Below are 9,877 nucleotides of genomic sequence, written 5' to 3'. Positions count from 1 at the left end.
AAATGTTTTGGCCATCCCAAGCAACAGCAAGACACAAGTTTTGGTAATCCTCAGGCCCGTCCTTAAGTTTTACTCTGTTTCCGTAGAGAAAGAGAAAAACTACCTTCATGAAGTAACGGTAGTTAACCTGAGTGGAGCAGAAATGGTGATGTGTGTATTGTGAATTATTTATCATTCCTTCAGCCACATTCCTCCTCCAGTGTGATGCCGCTGGTACAGTCTTCATGGGAGGCTTTAGGGAACCCAGTTAACAATCCTACCCGATGTTAAGTTGCCTCGGCTGGTGTGTGCATGTTACAAAAGGGCCTTTCATTCCAAGAACACATGATGTGTGTGGTATGAAAAGCCACATGTGCATCTAAGACCACAGGGGGAAAAAGACAGTTTTTCTTTTCATTGTATTAGATCTAGTGAGAAGTGTGTCCCCTGGCCAGCCTCATGTGACCGTGAAAGGGCCTGTTGTAACACACTGATACGAGGGGACAGAAGTGAGATTGATTGGGATGGAAGGGCTGGCTCTAAATTTCCTCATGTGGATGAATTCTCACCGTTAAACTCTCACTGTTAAAAGCTTTAATAATTCCCGTATCAAGGAGTAGAACGGCTTTTAAAAATGGGCAGTTGGTGATGCTACCCCAGAGGCACTTGCCAAAGCTGCAGGACGCATTGCACCTTGCTCAGAACAAAGGCAGGTGCACAGATGTGTGGACAGCCTCCCTTCCTCTGAGCTCTCCTGGATTTATCTTGGCTCTTTGGTGTGGCTCTGTCATGACCTGGGCTGTCTGGCAAACTCAGGGTGTATGGAAACGTTGTCAGGGTTAGGCACCAGGACCGAACACTACAGACTGGAACATTCCTACTACAACAGACATTAATACTTTTTTTTTTTTTTTTTGGTAGTTTGAGAGAAGCTAGATGGCCCAGAAAATGCACTGCAGAAAAGCTTTGTTCTTAAAATACTAAGCCTGCATACTAACAGGGCACTTTCAGTTTATTTCCAGCCATGGCCTCTTCCACGGCAATCACAACATGTCCCTCACTTTCTCTACTAACATGACTAGCACTTTAAGAGAAAATGAGTTTTGTTATTAACTTCCTAGGGGTATGCTGTAGGGACAAGGTAAAAAGTTTAAGTAGGATTACTGCTTCAAGGAAAAAATGTTTATCAAGAAGTGCTCAGCCTGTCTCGTTAAAAATAATAAAGCACTCGGAGGACGAGAAAGTTCTTTGGTTGCGCAAGCTACTGCACAAAGCACTCTATTTTCATGGCTCTGGCTGCTGAAGTTTAGAAGCCACTGTAGTATATGGTTTGGGGAACATTTTTCAAGCACTCGTACCATTGTTTTATGGTGCAGTAAATACGCTGGTCCTTAGTCTCTGCAACATATACACAAGCTTGGAAGCAGTTCTGCTAACCAGCTTTCTCCTTGCACTTTCATACCTGAGTTACTCAGGAATAATTCAGCCCCATTTCTCCCTTTCCCCACCCTCCCTTCTCTTTTCTATTTATGGAAAGATGGGGTTGGGGAAGGAAAAAGTGTCCTGAGAGTAATTTTTGACAGTTTTGAGAGTTTGGTGTTAAAATGCAAAAGCTGCAGTTGCTTCATGGTGGATATCGCTCATTCCTGTTGAAAGGCTTGAACTGGAAGAAACCGGTTTCCAACAGGAATCTAGCAAAGAGTGGATGATAATGTCTGGCAGCGGGTCGCCTTCCACCTGACGTGATGCGCGGTACCATAACACACGTACAGAGTCCGACAACAAACTGCCAGGCGTGACCCGCTGATGTCAGTATTCATATTCCTCTCTATAAGTCCTTTAAATCTTGATTTCTCTTAAATGAATTATGTTCTCTGTAACATTCATAATGGACTCTTTTCTTTCTCTATTAAAGTCTGTGTCAGCATTCTCCTTCTCTGTGTTTTGCCTCAGGGCTCTTGATGTATACAAAGGCTTCTCTGTTTTCTGCTCCTAGTCACACGCTTTCACTCTTAACCTCAGCGCTATAAACTAAACATCCACCCACTATGGCTGGAGATGACCCTGTTTACGTCTGCTGCTCAGATCACGACAGCAACAATCATGAAACTCTGTTTTCATGGAGACAGTTCGCTCTTAATAAGAGGACAATGAGGCTTGACTTCTTAGACTATGAGTTTTTGCAAAAATTTCAACAGAAATAAACAGCTGGGAAAAGTTAATGGAATCTGTAAAGAAATGGCTTGTTTCAATCGTTTTACTTTACCACCTTTTAAAATTACTGGAGGTGATTTGTTGTAGCAGGCCACTGTGCTATTGGCACATGCCAACTGAGTCCCAGACTGAAAGGGCACAGGTAGGGGAGTGGGGCTTATGTCGATGTTACAGGGCTGGTCATGGTGATTGGCCTGGGCCATGACTCTCCACTGTGCCAGCAGTGAGTGCAGAACAGCAGGGTCACCCACAACGCTGAGAAACTCCCGTTTTTGGACACCTTTGCCAACAGCCTTACCGCCACGACTGCGCAGCGGGGCCCTGAGAAAGCGGCTCTTCCTGAGGAGACCTCCCACCCGTAGCAAACAGGGTGAGCAGCGACGGGTTTGGGAACGCGAGGGAAAGGGGCAGGAATGCTGTTAACTCACCAAGTTTTTTTGCAGGTGGCTGAAAACAGGTCGTCAAGCTGGAGCCAGGTTTACTTCTCTGCGAGCACAACCAGCTGCGGAGTGTGCTGGGAGCGAGGTGCGGTTCTCCAGGAGGGGCTGCCGCTCTCCTGGCTGGGTCTCAGCAGGTGCAGCCCCGGGCAGCACCCACCCTTCCCTCTCATCATTTGGCAAGAAGGGTGCTGAGATGCTGCTATTATAAAAAGGACTCTAGCGTCTTGCCAAGGGTCCTCCCTGCGGCCCTGCCCGTCACGTCCAGCGCCGGGGCGGCAGCGTGCCGGCGCTCCCCGCACCGCTCCCCTTGGCGCAGGGAAGGCTCCCTCGGTCTCCTCGGTGCTTGCACACAGCCCTGCTCCGCAGGATGGGGTCACAGAGCTCATTTTGCCTGTCAGTGCGAGCCCATTTCCCCCTAGAATATTTGCTGGCACATTCATTAGTCTAATTTTAAATATCCCAAGTGAATGCCTTTCTACCATTTCCCTCGGGAGACTGGTGTACCTACTAATAAATCTCACTGACAAAAGGTTTTCCCCAATATCCATCCTAACTTCTTTCTCTCTTAATTATATTCCAATACCCTAGTTGTACGTCCTTGTGTCACTTTGCAAAGAAACCTTACCAAAGTCATTTCTATAACTAATGCATTCCAGAGCTCACTGAACTCCGCGGCAAAAGCTCCTGCTGACTTCAATGTACTTGCAGCTGGCTTTTGGGGAAAGCTCTGCCTTCCCCCTCGGCACAAGCCTGTATCCCCAGAGCTGGCATGGTGCAGCACGGCAAGGTTTGGTTAGCATTGCCACCCAGCCCTACGTTGCTGCCCTCATCCCCTTTCTGCATGGGACCACTAAAGACTTCGGTGAGGGTCTGAAAATGGAAAACCAGATGTATTAACCCAGGATATTTTTCAGGCTTTTCGCAGTGCCCAGCACCCCTCCCTGCTGGCAGTAGCCCCTGCCGGGGAGCCAGCAGCCTGTGGGATTCAGGGTCGAGGCTCCAGCAGGATGGCTCGGTGCATACGTTGTGGGAGCAGCTCACCTGGGAGCAGCAACCTGGCTCCACCACCCAAGTACCGCCAGCCTGGCGGTATCCCGCAGTATCCCTGCCTGGGCTTACGCTAGTAACAACAACAACATGACATTCGTTGCTGTAAAGTCAGATGTAGTAAAGCATTTCCCTTCATTTCCTTCCCTGTGTGATTGTGAGTCATGGTTCTGGGAGTGGATAACAGGGGAAACCAACCAGTGCTTTGAGTGGTGCCCAAACATGAACACGTACTTAATCATTCGGGGTTTTATCAGAAAAAGAAATGTTTAATGATATAAGCTGTTATTTGAAGCTGATGTTATGTGGTCCATACAATGAGGGCGGTAAAACACTGGCACAGGTTGCCCAGAGAAGCCGTGGATGCCCCATCCCTGGAAACATTCAAGGCCAGGCTGGACGGGGCTCTGAGCAACCCGATCTAGTTGAAGATGTCCCTGCTCATGGCAGGGGATTGGACTGGATGAGCTTTGAAGGTCCCTTCCAACCCAAACTGTTCTATGACTCTGTGATTCTGTGCCTGCACCTGAACTAGGCACTTTTCCTTCAGGTAGCCTCACCCACAGAAACAAAAGCATCCTCACTCCCACTGCAGTAGTTCACTTGCCCTTTGGAAAAGAAGAACCAAAGCCGATCACTTGTCTTTGCACCAACTGCCCATACAGTTGGCCTGGGTGCGTTTCCCTTGCTGGAGGGGGGTTACCACAGCTCACATCTACAGCAGGTCTCTTTCTGACACGGCAGATGTGGCTTGCAATTGCTAGTATCCTACTGTGTTGTGATCTTCAGTTAAAGGTGCTTGGAGTCAGTCAACCAATTTGGCACTTATCAAAGTGGATGTGACAGAAAAAGGAGGAGGATGGGCAAGGGAATTATTACTCCTGATTGTTAAGCTCTCCTGTAACACAGGGTGCAAAATCAGATCCAGCAAGGGGCATAGGTGCTTGCCTGTCCCTTTGGCATTGAAGTCTGCACCCACAGTCTCATCCAGCTGCTGCCTAACCCTAGAAGGGTTTTTCACTTTCAAGTTCCCCCAAAACATAAAAATCTGCTGGAGGTGCTGAATGTCTCGGGACCAATGTCATGCCCAAGTCCTGTGTGATCTACGAAGCTGGTGCTTTTCTGCCTTTCTCATTTGAGAGACCTGTTGGGGTAGCCTGTTTCAGAGCACGCCACCAAAGCAGGGTTCAAAAAAGACGCAGGGGAGGGCAACTCTTTCTCTGCTCTCAGCCAATAACTCACATTTGAGCAGTCACCCAGAGTCATCGTGTGCTGCCAGACGGGATCTGAGCCTGGTGCTCTCTGCTCCCAGAGCAGTGCCGACACGTGTGGCTGCTCAAGGTGCGTTGCTCTGAACCCCTCCTGTTGAAGCTATAACACTTAGATACCTTGCAGCCAGAAAGCAGGAAAAGAGAGTGAATTTGACCGTCTTAGAGCTAGCAAAAACATGGTGTGAATGTAAAATCTGTGTTCCTGTTCCTGTTTACAAACAGTTTAATTTGGTGGCTCGTCCTTCGAACCAGATTGAGGGAGGTTTCCTTGCGAGGTGTTCAAAGTCTGGAGAGAAGTGTTTTACTGAACATTTTCTCTGTGCCTCAGTGGCCCTCCCAGCTGGCTCCCCACTGAGGACACCAGCCTGGGTGGCCTCTGCTCTTAGAAATCTGCTGTTTCTAACATTGCCTGAGGCGCAGCTCAGGTGCCCGGTCCAGGGCGGCGGAGCCGATGGAGCAGCTAGGCACCTAAAAGTTGGGTGTTGCACGAGTTCAGAGTTAGGATGTTCACTTCCCTTTGTCTTTGTGCAAAATAGGGTAGTGCATTTTCTTAATCTCAGGATAGACACAGTTCTATAATGGGACATTACTTCTGTGCATTGCACTTCTTTGTCTGCGATAAGATACGGTATCTAATGTCTCTTTTTTTTTTTGAGTTGGTACTTGTCCAGAGCACTTCTTCATCTTGCCAACTAGTGATTAATTGGCTGTACTGAAAGGTTCAACACTTTTCTGTACATTTACCAGAGGAGGTGGAGGAATGTGTGCTCTATATAGAGTAAAAGCATGCCCTAAGTGGGTTTAAAAATGGGTCATCGCTTCCTCATTTTAGAATCTGTGCCCTTAAAACACATACAGAAAGGTGCTCTACCTTTTTGATACCATTTTTTTAAACTTAATGATGAGTGGGAATCTCAGTGAAAAGTTTGGAGACTTCTGTTTATCTTCAGGTAAACACAGTACAGACAGCTCAAGCACAGATCTCGTGCTACCTCAGTGTTGTCAGCTGTCATAAAGAATGTGGGTTTGTCTCTTCCTGCAGGAATGTCCATGATGATAATACAATTTTTACCTCCTGACAGTTATCGGGGGAAAAAAAATATTAAAAGATGTAGGCCTAGGCAGAGCCTTGTCAGCTGTAGTTGCAGTTACAGGACCTATGCTGACTGAGATGTCTCTCAGCATGCTGAGCCCTAAATTAAGGCTTTGGAGGGTTAATGGTCTGTTTTGCAGCTAGGAGGCTCGAGAACACTTTGAGGAACGCTTGGAATGGGACCCAGCTGTCTGATCCACAGAACTACATCTCCGCTACTTGCCACATAGCCTTTTAAAAGGAAATCCCAAATTAGGACCTTCTACAATCCATGTTGTCACCCTTCTACAAGACAACTTCGTGAAGCAATTTGACCTTGTTCCTACTTCTGCGTTAGCATCTGATTCGTTAGCCCTAAGGTTGGAAATTCATGCTCTTGCAACCAGACATCCATGGTTCGTGTCTTGCAGATGACCCAAACATGGGTGTGTTTCAGCTGGCCATGAGGCTTATAACCACTAGACCACAATCTGCTCCCAGAGCCAACAATAGCAGGAAGATTTCTGATGTTCAGTTTTCAACAAATCTGTCTCGCTTGCAAGACATTTTGGAGCCTTGGCAATGTTAGTAAACTGACAGGGACCCTAGGAGTGGGCAGGTAGAATTGGAACTAGAAAGGCAGGACAAAAAAGAAAAAGGATTCCTAAAAGCATTTTCTAGTCTTATTTTTTAGTGTAGGTTTTGTTTGGGGCTTCTTTTGAGTGACTCACAATTTTTAAATTTGTGGTAGGCTCTAGTGTTGCCAAACCTATTATATCTTATCCTTCATCTAATCCTCTCTCTGAAATTTTCATGCTTATTCAGTCCTTGATCTGTCTTTTGGGATGGCTTCTAAGGATACCAACAAGTAGCAGATGTGATAGGATTTTTTTTTTTTATTGTGGACATCTCCTGAAAGATTGTACCAAAATAACAAAACAGCAACAGCTTTTGGGGGCTACCAAACACTCTCCAGACAGTCTCTACTTGTGGTCATTGCCAGCCTAATTTGATTTGAACAGGGAACTGATAAAGAAGGGCTGTCAAGCCCAGGCAAGTTATGTTTCTGCTTCTCCATCTGAATCATTTCTTGACTGCTTGTTGAATGCTTGAGAGCAAGTTGGGTGCCTTCCAAAACAAAGCAAAGATAGCCTCCCTGTCCCGGAGAGGTTACAGTGCAAACAGAGACTACCCAGCGTGTAACACCAATCTTCTGTGCATATGGGAAGTGACGGAAACAGTTGATCATACGGATTGTGTAGGCTGGACCTAAAGACCAATGTGAGGGTGTATTAGTTGCTTGTCTGTGTTATTGGCCTGTTGGAGTCTCCTGGTGCATGGCCTTGGTGCCCCCAGGCGAGGGCAGGTGAGTCTTGGCAGGAACGAGGGGCAGGCAAGAGCACAAGGGTCCTTTGCAGGCGCTACTTCTCCCAAGGGCAACGGGCAGGGATTTTTGGCAGTCCAAGCCTGGGCTAAATCAAGGCTACCTTGGATGCTAGGTATGATGGGGAGGAACCTGGGAGTGCTTTGTGTCAGGGGCAGGAGGGATGCAGCCCAGGACAGGTCACCGAGCCAAGATGTGTCCCACTGGTTGCACTATACACATATGTAATGTTTTAAACTGAGCTTAGTAAAAGGATTTGCATGGATAACCCACATGATCCAAGTGACCAAGGCTTAGTTACCAAGCTTTTCAACAGGAAAGGAGGCTTCTGGATCAGAAATTATAATGTTTCAGCATACATAAATTACAGGTTCGTCTCTCTACGTACCGACAGTTGTAAACAGTCCTCTCTTGGCCCTGTGTCAGATGTATGGCTTTCACCATAATTACATTCTTTGTAGATAACTTGGTTTTGTTTTGGGTACCGGAGTTTTAGTAATGGACCTGGCCTTTGCGTTGCTGTTTGTGTCTCCTGCTCCCCTTTTTCTGCCATGACTGCCACCTCCTGCCACCAGCAGCATCTGGGCGCTGAGGACAAGGGACGTGCAGCGTGGGTCTCCAGCAAGGGGAGGGGAGCTCAGCAGCGAGAAGCTCTGAGTTTTGAGCAGGACCCGTGATGGCAGCCTAGAGAGAAGCCCTGGTGTGGTGGTGTGTGGTGAAGGGGACATCACCCTGCCTGCCTGCCTGCCTGCCTGCGAAGGAAACCAGTGTTCTTTATCACTCGTTTCCCTCTATCCTGCACTCAGGTTTTCTGCTTGTTTTTCATTATGCCCTTCATGTGTTTTCCATCTCTCCAGAAATCACTGGCTTTGTTTAAAATAGACTTGGAGTGGCTGCCAAGACTTTATCCAGAGAGAGAGAGAAAAACGCACGGACGCCAAGTTCCTATAGAGTTATCAAAAGCTTTCACTCCCCATCAAGATCTCTGAATATACCAGAAACTTGGTCTTCTCAGGAAGAGCTCTGTATAGTCACACAGAATCACATAGAATCACAGAATGATTGGGGTGGGAAGGGACCTCTGGAGATCATCTAGTCCAACTCTACTTGCTAAAGCAGGTTCACCCAGAGCAGATCGCACAGGAATGTGTCCAGGCGGGTTTTGAATGTCTCCAGAGGAGCCTCCACAACCTCTCTGGGCAGCCTGTCCCAGTGCTCTGGCACCTTCAAGGTAAAGAAGTTTTTCCTCATATTCAGATGGAACCTCCTGTGCTTCAGTCTCTGCCTGTTGCCCCTCATCCTATCACTGGGCACCACTGAAAACAGTCTGGTCGCATCCTCTTGACACCCACCCTTGAGATATTTATAAGAATAAATAAGATCCCCTCTCAGCCTTCTCTTCTCCCGGCTAACAGACACAGCTCTCTCAGTCCTTCCCCATAAGAAAGATGCTCCGGATCCCTCATCATCTTTGTAGCCCACTGCTGGACTCCCTCCAGTAATTCCTTGTCCTCCTTAAACTGTCGCTAGAGCTCTGCCTGCAAGAGCCACCAAAGCATTTCTGCCCAGGAGGGTTCACCTCAGCTCCCTGAGGTGTCTCCTGAGATTTGCTTGTAAGTGCTCTCACAAATTTCTTACATACTGGGATTTTGGTCTTTCTTTGCGATGTATTGAATACATGCAGAAAAATCATGAAGTTAGAAGAAAATGGCTTGAGGATTTTTGACTCAGAAAACTGTGGAGGTACTATGCTTGTAAAGTAATAGATTTCATCAGAGCACAGCTTTGTGTTGTAGGCTTGTAGCCAAGGAGGATTCACCTCGGGGGGCTTTGCTGGGTATGTTTGCCTTCTTTTTATACTTTACCACCTTTTCTAACCCAATCCTAAAGGGATTTCCTGCTTTGTCTCTGAAAGGAGATGCTATTGCTAAGTAATTCTTGGCTTGGAGTGTAGCATCTCCTCTCTGCAACAGTTCAACTCAGCAACATGATAAGTAAAATTGAAAACAGAATCAGCTCCTTCATCACCAGAGCAGAAGATATTAAAATGGAGACCAAAAAAAAAAAAGTCCTTTGCTTTTAGGTAGAGCAGTTTGATTTACCTCTGGCACTTGGACCTCTTTCCTAATATTTCTTGGTCAGAAAAGCGTATTGAAAATGCTTGAGAAGGCTGGTGGGGACAGACTTCCCTAACAGAATCAGTTCTTTGTGGCAGAAAGTAAACAAGCCCTGGGCAGGCTTTATGAACACATCTCCTCCCACCAGCACTGAAAATGCAACAGCTGAAAGCCGGCAGCGCTGAAGTTTCAGTTGCTAGAACAAGCTGGGATGCACATCAAAAAGATACCAGGAGCAAAGGGACGTTCCTTGCACGCTTTGGTTTCAAAGGGGTAGCACAGTCTCGTTTTGCCTGTGACACTCTGCAGTTCCTTGCCACTTGCTCTTTCTTATACTGAGGTCTCTGTATTTA

Source organism: Caloenas nicobarica, chromosome 5 (genome assembly GCF_036013445.1).
Source record: "Caloenas nicobarica isolate bCalNic1 chromosome 5, bCalNic1.hap1, whole genome shotgun sequence".
Lineage (NCBI taxonomy): Eukaryota > Metazoa > Chordata > Aves > Columbiformes > Columbidae > Caloenas > Caloenas nicobarica.
Note: the sequence above shows the minus strand (reverse complement) of the source record.